General features: G+C 34.1%; 1 long non-coding RNA gene across 37 annotated transcripts; it reads left to right on the top strand.

The window, feature by feature from the left end:
* The first annotated feature begins 2,277 nt into the window (after positions 1-2,277).
* LOC104890304 (uncharacterized) lies at positions 2,278-9,752 on the top strand. 37 transcript variants are annotated; one of them, XR_007273694.2, is made up of 13 exons: positions 2,278-2,574; positions 3,015-3,088; positions 3,502-3,602; positions 3,903-4,009; positions 4,415-4,458; positions 4,554-4,626; positions 5,605-5,739; positions 6,857-6,976; positions 7,078-7,124; positions 7,208-7,345; positions 7,475-7,611; positions 7,694-7,831; positions 8,796-9,125. It is a non-coding gene; the product is annotated as an uncharacterized LOC104890304 (long non-coding RNA). The 37 variants fall into 37 exon arrangements; XR_008969166.1 differs by lacking the exon at positions 7,475-7,611 and having other exon boundaries at positions 2,279-2,684; positions 3,422-3,602; positions 3,888-4,009; XR_002039664.3 differs by lacking the exon at positions 7,475-7,611 and having other exon boundaries at positions 2,280-2,574; positions 3,057-3,088; positions 3,422-3,602.
* Positions 9,753-14,562: the final 4,810 nt, after the last annotated feature.

Genomic DNA, 14,562 nt, shown 5'->3' with positions numbered 1-14,562 from the left:
AGTAGTTGGGACTTAGGAGAAACGAGAAACGAGAAACGAGAAACGAGAAACGAAAAACGGTAGTATATGGCAACAGGGGTGGAACACGAAAAGTTAAAAATACGATAAAAGTAAAAGTAAAAAGGAGATGTAACTACTTAATTAATTAAAATGAAATGATAAAAAAATCACAAGATTTTTTTTTAAATTAATAGTAGTTGGGACTTGGGAGAAATGAAAAATTGTGGTTGAATAACTTGTTTTACGAAAGAGTAGGGCTTTTAATCTATAGCTATTATGTGAAGAACAAAAGTTCATTGGCATTACCATCTTTACTTAAGTAAGATGCTAAAAATATTTTCTTTCTTTAAAGATTTTTTTTGACAGGTTTAAAGATTTATTCTTAAAGATCCTAATATGAATCTATATCATTATTAGGATCAAAATTTCCATTCCCTGAAATAGAGGAAAATAAAAAAAGGTATATAGCAGATTCTTTTATTACGCGTATTAGTCGTTTTAGGGAGACAACATCTCATAAAGGATGAGTGAATTATTGGACCGAGCTGGATTTAAACCATGGTAGACATAGTGCCAATGAATTTGGAGTCCGTCCTGATTAACTGCTCGGGCATCGATTCAAGAAGAAGTAATTTAATTCTAGTCTTATTTGTAATTTATGATTCGTGTTAATACACAATTTGTTTTCCAGTAGAAGGTAAAAACTAACTTTGGAAAAAGAAGAGAGAACAAAAATGAGTTTTCATAAAATAAGTTTTTTCAATAGCCAAACTTAGAAGAAAAATCTAATCCGTGTATATGTGATACCATTATGTGTGCAAGTAAAAAAATGTTGGAAATTGTAAGATAATGTATGTGGTAACTTGGAATTAGGCTGTGTAAATTTGTTCCAGTTTTTTTTATCATGAAAATCATGAATTGTTTTTAGGTCGGTCTAATTGGATTATCTAGATCCAATTTAGGTGACAAGAATCTATTTTATTATTTTTGCTGGCTGGCCCATTATTTTTGAATTTTTCTCTCTTTTAGCAACATGCTTGAAATCAAGAAATTCCAAGTGTTAATGAAATGAGTTAACGTCAAAGGAAACAAAGAGTTCAATAAATTAGAGGCAAATATCAATTTGATAAGAAACAGCCAAAAGGAATGTAATCATATATTGAAGTAACTATTATGGTTCGTTTGATTAGATTTATAAATGGTGATAATGATAACACATTATTGAAAATCTCATATCATAACCCATGATAATGCTACTTGATCGCAAAACATTCATTTCTTGATATTTTCTTCTTAAAATTTCATTATCATCTATTATCACTTGGGAAGGTGGTATTGAGTTACAATGAAAATCTAAAAAGGAAAACATATATCTTGTGATAAGTTTCATTACCATGGTCATTAACATGAGATCTTTTTTTTAATAAATTTACACAAAGGCTCCGTTTGGTAGGGTGTAAAAATATTTTCCATGAAAATGAGTTTTCCTTTTATTTTCCATTGTTTGGTTTGATAAGGGGTGTAAAACAAGATTTTCATCAAGGGAGCTTTAGGTTAAAATCATTTTCCTTTCAAAAAAAAGGGAAAACATATTTTTCTCCCTTTTTCTTAGCAACCTTTTACTATCCTCTTATCCATCCTCTCCCTTCCCCTTCCAATTTTCTCTTTTCCGTAACTTTTTTTACATTGAACCAAACAAAGGAAAAAATTAGCTTTGCATTTGAATTTTCCATTGTAAAATGTTTTACATGAAAAATCATTCTACATTGAAAATGTTTTACATCAACGGAGTCTAAATCACATTAATTAAACAGGCTGTTAAAGTCGATTTAAGTGGTACATTAGTCTTAATTTTTTATTGTTTTGCCGGAAAATTCAATTTAGTTAGTTAGAAGTCTCAATTTAATACCAAATACCAAAGAATCTCAATATGCCCTAAAAAAAAAAGAAAGAAACTCTCAATATCTTCATAGCAGCAGGACAGTTGTGCATGGATGTGTAGAAATGTATTTTGATATTGACACAACTATGCAATTCTCATGTTCTTATCGTGCACTCAAGCCAACTACAGAACTACTATACAGTATACACTATCTTAGACCTTTTAAAAGTTGGAGTTCAAACACTATTCAAATGAATAGTGTTCTGAGTCACAAAATGGTGAAATTCACTATTCCTTTTGGTGTCATGTGCTGCTCACATGACCTGTCTAAGTTGCATGGCACGCATCAGGCACGTGATGCACCGCCTTATCTCATCTCCCTCTTCTTCACTTCGTCTCTCTCCTCTCTCATCTTCTTCACGTTTCTTATCTCTCCTCTCTCATCTTCTTCACGATTCTCTTGATCTGCATCAATTTTTCTCCCAAATTTTCATTGCTAATTCTTTCGTTAATGTTATATTGATTTCTTTGATGATTTTTTTGGGTTTAGTTGATTTGAAATTGAGTAATTTTATGGTTGCCCTGTGAACTTAGGGTTTCGTTGTTGATTCTTTGCAGATAACTGTGTAATTTTGGAGATGAACAAAGATCGACCATCTGCTACTCTTGATTTCTTCATCTGCAATGTTGAGGTGACGATTTAATTTTCACTGTTTATTTTTTTCCGCTCTCAAATTGGCGAGTTTGGAATTAGCGTTTATGATTTCACGGAAGATGACGAATTGACCGAAACTCTTCAGCAGTAAGATTTCAATTGTTTCATGTTCATTTTAAAGTTTTTTTTTCTGAGTTTCTTTCAATTTCATGTCAGCTTCTTCCTGATTTTCTCTCTCCTCTTTCTCTGTTTTTTTTTTGCCATTGCTATGGAGTTTTCTGTTTCTCCATTGTAACTAAGTAATATGCTTGCTCAACTTTCGAGGTTATTCTTCAATTCACCGTTTTATTCAACCTAATTTGTTTCAATCGATTCATTACCGAATTTCTAACTCTATCTTTCTTTATTTCATTATTCACTTCTTATAAACCCTAATTGCCCTAATTTGCTCTGATTCTTTCTCTATTCTTCAATCAGTTATTGTGTCTAATCGACAACATCTCCCTTCTTTTCCAGTAGCGGCTTTCGGTTATTGGCGTTATATTCCAAGGGTTAGTCAATTTTATCTCTAATCTTTAATTTCCATGAAATTTCAATTCTTTTAGTTAGATTATGGGTTTATTTGCTATTTGTTTTGGATCTTGTGATACTTTTTCGAATTTGCTAGAACTAAGATCTAATTTCTCATGGATTTTTTTGGGTTTCGTGTTTTTCCCAAGATCTGGTTAATTTGGAGTTTCATCATTATCTGCGTATAAAAAACGAAAACGTAAATTCATTTAGTAATTCGAATTTTGGTGGTGTTGTTGCCCTGCGTTTCTACTGCTGTTGTTGTGGTTATCCTTGCTTGCTGGTTGATTCTATGCTTCATTTGTTTGCGGAAGGGTCTGTTTTGATTATTAGATGGATGGGAGGTTCATTTGGTGTAGTTTCTCTCTCCTCTGTGACATATTCTCAATGGCAGCGAGCCTCGAGTCACCATTGCAAGCTTCAGCAGCAACCTCAATTGCCAAGCTAGACACCTCAACCTTACTTCTTCTCGGCTTCCCATCTCCAATTCTTCTGGTATTCCTCTTTTTTTTCCTCCTTTGATTTCAACAGTACTGTTTTGGAATTAGGGAAGAACCCAAATTACATCTAAAAACGGAAGATTGCGAGAAAAATTGAAGAAATTTAACTAATTGACAATTGGAGAAATTTAACTAATTCGGCTTCCCATCGCTGCTTCTCTCTTTTTTTAATTTGCTTTGCCCCACTTTTCTCTTTCTTTGTGAAACTAGAATAGGATGGATGTCACCTTGTAAAACCAGAAAACACAGGCAGTAGGTTTTTTTAACTAATTCAGTTCAGGTTTTGTTGTCACAGCCCGCGATAGGATGTTTATGCAAAGGAGAGTGTTTGGCTAAGAAAGTGAAAGGTTTTGAATCCCCTTTTGATGAGTTTGATTGCACCTTGAAGAACCGAAAGTGAAGGTAATTCTGCAGACTGTTATATGGTCAAAAGTTCTTTTCCCCCGGGAGTTGAGTTCATTATTCCTGATACGTTAGATGCAATGGCAAGAATTGTTGATTTTAGTAACCCCAATAGTTCTGTTCCATGGGTTCGACATTCGGGTTTTTCCTATTTTTTCCTATTTATAATATGCATTTTCTTGTTTAATTAATGTTCTTAGGTTATATTATTGATTGAGTTTCATGCAATCTTAGCTAAACATGCACAAATATCATAATCATAGACCTTTTAAAAGTTGGAGATGTTATGCAAGCCTCTTCTTGAATGGTGTGGGCATGTGTCAACTTATGATGCTTCTTTCTCTTAGTTTTGGTAGTTTACTAATTTTTTGTATGTGTTCGATGCATTTTTGGTGACATTTGCAGGATATTGTCATGAATGTGAATTCTCCGGGAGGGTCAGGTCACTGGTAATCTTTTCTTATTATATTGAGTTTATGTGCTGATAAATGATGGCATCCTTTTTCCCTTATCAAGTTATATGGCTTAATCATCTTCTTGTTAGGTATGGCAATATTTAACACAATGTGGCACATCCGACTTGATGTCTCCACTATATGTCTTGGACTCGCAGCAAGGTGACTTCAAATTTCTTGATTATTCAGCACTTTTGTTCCTTTGTTTATAGACTTCTTAGTTTTAGTTTACTTTCAGCATTATTTCTTTGCCGTATTTTCTTTTTCTTCTCTCTATGGTTTCAATCTGATGCATAAATTAAGAATTTTGAAGAGGGTTGAATGGAATGTCGTGTGGTTGTCTGTAACAATATATGTTGCTGGAGGTCCAAAATGTCAACTTTTTCTGAGGTTCTTCTTTGTTGTAATGAAAGTCTAATTTAAGTCTTGTGTTCTTTTTCTTCACCAAATGTGCTGAATCTAGGCTATCTACCTTCTTCATGTTTTGGTTTGTTTTAGGTTTGCCTATTTTTCTCTCTATAAAGTTTCATTTTTACACCTTTAATTTGATTGGGTCACAATTTGATGTGGGTTTTGTGATTAATTTGTGTTTAACTCATCTCAACCGCCCAACTCTTTTCTCCTCCCTTCCACTGCCACTCTCTCCAACTCTTTTCTCCTCCCTCCTCTTCACTGCCACTCTCTCCAACTCTTTTCTCCTCCCTCCTCTTCACTGCCACTCTCTCCTCTCTGTCTCTCTCTCTCATCTAATCTTCTATCTTCTAAGCTCGAAAAAGTTAGGGTGCGGTTTTGCCTATGGCTAAGCACGCATAATTGATGACTTGATGTGGATCTTAACCATGCAGAAATAGAAATTTGCGACTCTTTGGCAAAATGCCTTGTCGCACCATGGGCTATTGCTTGAGGATCTTAGAGAAAAAGCCGACTGGCTTAACATTGTTGATATTACAAAAGTAAATGTCGAATATTTACTTTGGTAATATATATTATGTAAAGATATACGCCTATTCATGTTTGGTACATATATTATGTTAAACTAGCTTCTGATTCGGCTTGGACTCTATCTCTGCTATGTATAATTCAATATACTACAAACCACATTTGGGGACTCTTCTCATGCTCTCAAAATTGTATTTTCAGGTTCTTGCGGAAAGAGCTTATCTTTTGGGTGTGGAGCAAAAGTGTGTTAGAGTGAACTCTTTTGGAATAGAGGAGAATATTGGAGCAACTGGCTGATACAGCAGGGCTTCAAGTTGTTGGCTCTACTTATCAAAAGTGAGTATGTTGTGGGTTTGACTTCTGCATATTATAGTTACATGCTCAGCTGCATGTTGTTAGGACAGAGCAATTAAGGTTCTATAATTTTTTTAGGTTCAACTATTCTAAACTTTGTACTTTCACTAATGGTCTTCAATTCAATTAAAGGCTTTAGAATTTCTGTTTTAACTTTATATGATACGAGATTGTTAAACGCTCTCACTCTATTCTCATGGATTTAACGGATTTAATATATTACTATAGATTTCAAAATCCGGAAATTCAGATAGGTGATGCTAGCAGTCCAACTCCCTGCACTATATCTTATCTTTCTATATGTATTCTGGAAGTTCACCTATGATCAGTTGGGAAGTCGCCTAGCTAATACTGCTATGAGATGTGGTTGTTGGAATTGGCTTTTTAGCACTTGGTATCCTCATAGTCAGAAAGTTTCATGTCATCCTATTTTAGTAGCATTAACTATATGGATATACTTTCCTTCAAAAAAAAAACCTATATGGATATACTACTCCTATGGTAGAAGATGCTATGTATGACCATTTCGCTACTTGCAAGATTGGAGTGGTTTGGAAGCAATTATTCATTTGAATTCTTCCAATTTTATTTGCCTTTTCTCTAGGTATTGCCTACTTGAGAAAAAATTAAAAACACTCTATTATCAACTATGATGAAGCATATTTAGATCTTATTAGTCTTTTTTTTTAACTTGCCAATAATTGGTTGCATTTGTTGCGGGGACACCCTCTCCTGTAGTCATGCATCTAAAGAAATATACTGGTTTAGCATGACAATAGCAAAGGACGAGATAAAGTGTCTACCTACACCTTGATAGGGGGTGGTCCTTAGGCAGAGTGGTGGTAGTAATCATTTATGATGCTGCATAGCTTTAGTATCAGAGGAACGTGGTTGAGTATGCTGAGCAATCGTTATATCTCATGATGCATACTTCTTTCTGCAGTTGAGTATGCATATTCCTGTATCTATGTTTAAATTTTTATTTTCAGTCCCCATATTTGAAGCTTTATTGATGTCAAGTTGCATCATCAAGAGACTTGATGTTATGTTGCTATGCTGCTCAGTGTGAATTGTTCTTTGATGTTCTAAATATGTTTAGGTGGTGATCGATAATGACATTGTGCAAATCACAATTGCAAATCCAGAGGACCATCTATTAGGGGTGCACTATGATGAAGTCAATAACTCTTGACGCTCCTAATAAGGAATCAAATAGAGGGTATACAAGATTTATTATATGATACTTTTCATCTAAAATGTCAAAATAAAGATTTCTTGAAACAAAATGTTTTATGCTTATGTTAATGCTTTCTTATCTAGGTATTGGGATGTCGTTTGGGATAAAAAGATTACGATGGCACTTACTGGTATACTGCTTACTTTCCCTACATTTCTCATTATTTTCAGCTAATTTACATGGAAATTTTATATCTTGACAATCTAACTGCAGGTTATTAGGATCAAAGTTTAATTTGACTGTAGAAAATGAAGACCAAGTAGAAGTTTCATTTGCATATAAATGTGATTCAACCACTTGGAACACGTTAGAAGATCATTACTAGAGAATTCCAGCTAATCTAGACAGGAGGTATAAATCTGCTCCAACAACCCAAAAATAGTACTTCAGTTTCTTAAAATTTCAGTGGATAGGAAATTTGGAATAGGTAGATGATATGCATGGTATTGACATTGTATATCATGTATATAATGCTTCTAGAATCTTCTGGATTCTATGCATACATGATATTAGAACTTACGGAAGAAATGCCTCCAACAAATATCTTCCAAATAAGAACTGTTTACAAGCTTGATGAAAAGCAGTATGAATATGTTTCACCTGCACTGAATCTTGAGGTTTTAATTTTTCTTTTTCTGAAGTTGTTTTAAATGAACCATTTGATGAAATTTATTAATTACTTTGGTAAATGTTGTACAGATTTCAATATATGGCTATTTCGGATGACAGGCAAAGGATCATGCCTTTGCCACATGATCGCGCGTCAGGCCTTCCGCTTGCCTTCAAAGAAGCTGTTCTTTTGACTAATCAGTAATCCCACTAATCCGGATTTGAGAGGTGAGGTGTACTAAATTAGACTTTGTTTATGTCATCTTGTTTCCACTTATTTGAACTGAACTTGCCTATTCTTATTTGAACCTATTACTCCTGATGTGATATGAACTTGTACGCTTTAATCAGGAAGTAATAGGGGCTGAAGTAAGAAGAACTAAACATAATCTAACTGAATAGATTTTCTGACAAATTAATAGTATAAGTTATTAGCAACCGCAAACACCCAAAAACAAAATGTGGTCTATTTTTCTGTACGTGAGGTTTACTAATGTAATATATTCTTATTAGGATTAGTAAGAATATGCTTAGGTGAAGAACATGCTTAGGTGGTGTGCCATCCTCGAGTGTATATATGCTCTTTAAAAGATACTATATCATGTAGGTGTTCCCTTCTTTCTTGTTGTCATTGCTTCAAATTCGCATGCTAGAATTAGGTATCTCAATGAATAGGAATCATGCCGACAACAATTTAATCTGGATTACACATTTTAATTATGGTGATATTAGTATCCTTCCGCCTACCTTTTAATATTTGGAATTTCATGGTTAGAATCATAATTAGAAAAAGAGATACATGGGTCTATTGTGTTCTGAAATGATGCTGCAATATTTTGTCCAGTTACATGAAGCATTATTTCCTCTCTTTTAAATTTTAGGACGACCGCAACATCTTTTAGATAACTGCTCAAATTGTTTTCCATCCTACTAATAGAGTTAGAAGATTACTCTCTATTCTAAAATAAGTTTTTCCTCGACACTTTATTATTATTCTGCACAGTTACATCACATGTTATTCCCCTAATTTATTTTCTTTTATCTTTGTTCATTCTAGGGGATATAGGCCTATTCGAGTTAGATTGTTGGAGGGAAACTTGAATTTTAGGGGACCCTAACTTTGTTTATGTTTCATTCTAAAGGATATAGGGCTATGCACAATGTTTCATTCTAGGTGTGTTATGTGTGTCAGATGTTGGACTCGCCTTGGTTGGATGGCTTTTTCATGATGGTGCCTAACTTTCTGTGTGTGAGAGAAAATGATCTGTTTAGTAAGGTATGATGTTCATAAGAAGTCTTTATGGGCATCACCAAGTACCTAAATGTAGAAATTTTTTAATTTGGTTTGAAGTGAGGTGGTACAAAATTTAGCGTATGAACTCTGAAAGGTCAAAATATTGTCTTTCTAAATATTATTAGGCTAGGCTTGTTGACAACCTTGGTCTTTTGAGAGGTTAATATTGATTGTAACTCTATTGAGAGATTGATCACTTCAAAGAAATGTTATATTTGTTGTCTTTTATTATTGGATTTATTTAGTGATAGTCCACTGTCACTTTTTCTAGCATTTTAGAAAGTTACTATCTGACATTTGAGCTTCCAAGTATCTTATATTCATCATCTTTTTAACTTAAGAAGTAATGGTGTGGCTTTAAAGGTTCAGCTTTGACCTTTATTGCTTGTTCAAATATTTGTTAGGTATGAGAATTTTCGGTGTTTTTATGATACGTGTTCTGTTGGTTACTATATGTGTCTTGGATGGCAAAATACTCTAAGTGCTATCTGGACCTAATTATTGTTTGATGTATTTGGCTGCCTGAAGGTCAGTGAAGATAGAGATGTGGTGGAGAGGGATTTGCCATTTGCTGGCTTAGGGGGTAGCAGACACTACTCTAAATAGTCGACTTGAGGAAGCAGTTGACTAATAGTCTACTTGAGGAAGATTAATAAACAACATTATTCTTACCAAGCTAACTAAGATTTAAGAGTACATTCTTCTGAGGAGGGAGTTAGTCTCAAACTTTCTGCATAGCATTTAGGACATCCATACTTTGCTTGTACATTATTATTTCTCATGTAAAGTAGGATGTAAGCAAAAGCCGTCCTGGTGCAAATATTAATAATCATGACTAATTGAGTTGATACTTGATATGTAGTTCTAGAACTAAGCTAAAGGTAGCTTACAATATATGGAATGCAATTGTGCAATTTTTGAGAAGCATTATTTATGAACTTGTATTACATTTATTCTTAATATTTGTGCATACAAAGGAATTCCAATTCCATTACACAACCTACTTAATGTTAGCAGTGGTGTGCCACAAAAACAACTTAAAAAGTCGAAATGTATTATGTAGAGTTAAAAAAAGGAGTATAACATAAAATCTTAAAAAACATAGTGCTATCCCATAGAAAAACCCATTTATTTCACAACAATCATCACATAGCCATGTTACACAATAAACACTTGAGATAACATAGCAATATGTTTTTACCCATAAATACAAAGTAATCTTACATTAACTAATAATAATTAAAATACTTCGTCTAAAGTAATAACACTATCAATTTCATAACTAAATTTTAATAATAACCATTATTTGTATGTTTGAAACTCTTTCTTTTTTTTTTGTCAAACCAACCTTTATTTTGGGAAACAAATTCAAAACGGTATTTTTAAACCTAAATTGCATATAGACAAAGTACTTTCTATAACTAAATGTAATGTAGCAATGACATACATAAGAATATAACGTCCAAAAAATTAATATATTGCACCGCAAAAATTATAATGTTTAAATAGACATACAAGGACACTTGTGATTATTTTTTTTACGATCACTAAGGTTACCCACCTTCCTGGTGTTGAAGTTGGTTGAAACAAATGCATTGCTTTGACAGTTCTAAAATTATTAGGATTAGTGCAACAAAAATCATAGTTAGATAAAATGGAAAGAACTAACCAATTTTTTCTTTTACTTCAACATAAAATTGTGTAAGATGTGAACTAATCTTACTGATTTTGCACATTCAATTAAAAGAAGCCTCTTGCATCATATTGTAGACAGTAAAACCCAGCCAATGTGTAACCAATAGGATTATTAGAAGCCTTCTCAGCTATCCAAGAGCTGCTTCACACGTCTCATCTCTTCATTGAGGTATGCCCAAAGACAACTTTATGAACAATGCTGCAATGGATGCTTAAGAAAGTAATGTTTGAAGATGAAATTGATGAAGGTGCTAAGCCCACATGACAAAACTAATGGAGCTAATCCAAAACTCGAGCCTGTCGCTAAGCCCACATATTTTGATGCACATGAGGTTGTCTTTCGACCTATCACTAAGCCTGTTGCACATCAAGTTGCTTATGCACTTAAACACTGAAGCTGCTGCAAAGCCTAGCAATTAAGCCACTCCATCACCTAGCCAAGGGACCCTTTTGCTTATTGTTTTGCGGTAAAGTGTAATGCTACAGGTTAACCGTGTGACCATTACAATTAATTATCACTTAATATGAACTAATTCCCTTTTTTTAATAGACATGATTGAGTTCTTGTAACACATAAACGATATTTTAGAGGATGCCAAAGACCCTTAACTAACACATTTTGTGACCCAAAAATAGATTGCCCTACCAAGGGCTATATGCATGTATTGCTATGTAATTACTTTATCTTCTTAACTACCAAGTTCACATGATTTGTTTTGCTTAAATCAAATAGGCTAATGCTTACATTTAGTTATTTATAACCATTTTTGCTACCTTGGGGTCCGTGCAATAGCTTATACTACATCAAATTGTATCGAGTTAATCCAAAAAAACATCTAAGATTAAGATAATTAGGCAATCGATTCACTAATTAGATTTTGCTACCTTGGAGACGGCGCGCATCATTTGTTCTTATCCAAGAATTTGACAAAGAACTAAAGTAACATGTGTATAAAATGACTATGAAGCCTAAGATCTTTGATGTGTTATGAAAGAGCGGAGTTCAAGTGGCTATTTCACTTAGATCTGATTAAGCAAGTTGGTACTATTATGGATAGGATTATACACTGGATTCTATTTACATTTACAATCTTTTTTTAGTTTACATGAAGAAAAACAAGTGAAAGATGGAGAAAGGACGAAAGGGGAGGGAGTAAGAAGGCGGACGAGTAGGAGTTGACTTTCAAAAAATTGAAAAATCATAAAGATGAGTAAGAGAGAAAGGGAAAGAGAAAAGAATACATTTTTCCTTTTATCATAGAATTATTAATATTAACCTAAATCTTAGATTGCTCAAGACTCCAAGCTCAAATTTCCAACTTCAAATATCTGGAGATAAGGAAGATACATACAATTACGAAAAAGGTAGAACTACGTTATAAAAAACGCGATATTATCTAGAGCGAGCTTTGGCTTGTATAACTCAAAATTTATGTTTTCGTATTTAACAATTAAACCATTTGGGAAAACTATGTTTTTTTGAGTTTGATTTTGGAAAAACAATTTAACCCTTATAATTACGATATTTTGGGGTAGCGTGCGCGAAGCGCGCGGTACAACAACTAGTACCAGAAAAAAGTTTTGGTTGGTGTTTTACTTGAAAATAAGTAGGTACGTACATAATTTTTTTTTGTTATCGGTTATCTGGGCAAAATAACGTGATAGCACATGGACTATGAATATGATACTTGTGTTTTACTGTTGAGTTTCAATATGCTTGTCATAGCTGGTCACGGTCAGGTCTTTTGCTTCCGAGCCTTGTTACTAAATACTTTTTCCGGTTTTTATTAGTTTAATCGTTTTTTTTATAAAGTTTTAAGAAAAATGATGTTGTGGGACATAGAAAGTAAGAAAAAGGTTTTTAGGTGGCCCTCCGCATGAGGGAAACACCTAAAACATCATTTACAATTACAAGGATGAAATTGAAAGCAGAACTAGAAAAACTTACTATTGTGAAATCCAAAGTAACTAAATGACACACCTTAGCAATTCGGTCAGCTGCTCTATTGGTTTCTCTGTAGATATGCTTGAGTTTTCAATTATTAAAACGAGCTAGTAAAACTTTAATATCCTGAATGATGTTGGCAATTTGCTAGGGAGGAGACGAAATCTCGATAACAACATTAATCACAAGCTAATCCTCACCTTCTATTTTAATGTTCTTTAGACCTTCGTTGATAGCAAGTTGTGGGCATTTTTGAACTGAACTTCTATTCATCGCCTCAAAAGTATTTAAAATCGTCCCAAAAAAAAAGTTGAAACTCCATCTCTAACCTTTTCCTTCTTTTTCCCTAAACCACCACCACCATCCACCTCACTCCACCACCATTCACCTCCTGCCGCCACCACCACCCCATTGCCACAACCACTCAACAACTACCTGGAAGGAGTCTAAATTTTTTTAGGACGATGGGCGAACGTCTGGCCTGGACGTTCGCCCCATGGCCTTAAAAAATCTCGACCGCTTCCAGGTGGGTGGTGGAGGAGGTAAGTGATGGCGGGTGGTTGCAGGGGGTGGCAGGTGGTGGTGGTGGTGTGGAAAAGAAGAAGGGTAAAATAGTCTATTAAAATGAATTTGTGGTGATTTTAATTAATTTTGGGGCGATGTTTAACAAACCCCTTGAAGTCTGATAAACTCAGCAACGAAAATCGAGGCATTTCCAAGGTTGTAGGCTTGTAGCCTTGCGCTTGGAGGACTTGCCTATACTTCCTTATTCTTCTAAGATCTTTCCATTTGCAAATTTGACACTTTTTACAAGTAAAGATAATATTTTAAATTCTTTCTAATATATAAGGAAAATATAGTCATGTGAGATCTTGTTAAAATTGTGTAAATGAGCACATTAAGATTATCAAATTTTATAATTTTTACTATTATGGAATTAAAGATATCAATTATACAAAAAGTGCATTGACAAACATAAAAAGTGAAAATAGGAAGATTTTCGAGGAAGGGAGAGGATATGTTGCTTTGTACTCCCTTCCTCTTATAATTATCAAATTTATAATTGATAAGCTACTGAGAATCACTCGAGCCAACTAGGGAATAGGAACTTGTACGAAAATTGATTATTAAGTATAAATCCACTAAAACTCTAAGTAAAACTTCAGTCAAGTCCTTGATAAATTGACCAGCTTGAACTATCTTAAACTCAGACTTGATAAGCTTATTATTACCATTAAAAGAATGGACTTTAACCCATTACCCATATTACCCTTTACTACCACCATTTACTAGTTACTACTACCATTATGGGTTATGTTTAGAACTTGGTTATTGAGATCATTTGAGACTTGAGATAATTTATCTTCAAATTTTTTTTGGGTGTGTGTTAGTCAGGGAGTATCCTCCATCGATAGTAGGGGCAATCTCCTTCGGGGTACTGAAATCAACTTAATGGGTAGATCCTTCCCAACTTTGATTGCTCTATTCGCAAGAATCAAGGATCGAACCCTTGATCACTTATTTAAAGAATGAAAACACTTACCACTCATCCCAACCAACTTTGGATTTACCTTCAAGTTGTACCTTCAAATACAGAGTATAGAATATAGATGAGATGGTTGGTGCTATAGTATTTATTTCTAAGGCGGACGGACAGACGGTCAACTAAGTGTAAGCATTTGTTTCTGAATTCTGATTGTTAACTACTTTCTCTCATGTGCTTACTCTACTTGCTTCACCTAACCAAACACACGATAGTTCCTGAGAGATCGAGATTGGAGAGCCTAAACTAACATACCATACATACATTGATAAGCATATTGGCTTCACTTAGCCGTCACTTGGCATGGACTCCAAGGCTCCAATTTGATTTTTACTCGTTGCTATTTTGGTCTGAGTTTGCCTTTAAGTATGTTGGACACCGTTTTCTAGTGGGATAAGTTTTTTCGGGGTTTAGAAGGACCAATCGACTCTAATCAAAGCTTCACCCGAGCCATTATCACTCGTATGTTGTGCTTATTGGAA

Source organism: Beta vulgaris, chromosome 4 (genome assembly GCF_026745355.1).
Source record: "Beta vulgaris subsp. vulgaris cultivar EL10 chromosome 4, EL10.2, whole genome shotgun sequence".
Taxonomy (NCBI): Eukaryota; Viridiplantae; Streptophyta; class Magnoliopsida; order Caryophyllales; family Amaranthaceae; genus Beta; species Beta vulgaris.
Note: the sequence above shows the minus strand (reverse complement) of the source record. Positions and strands in the feature narration are given on the sequence as shown.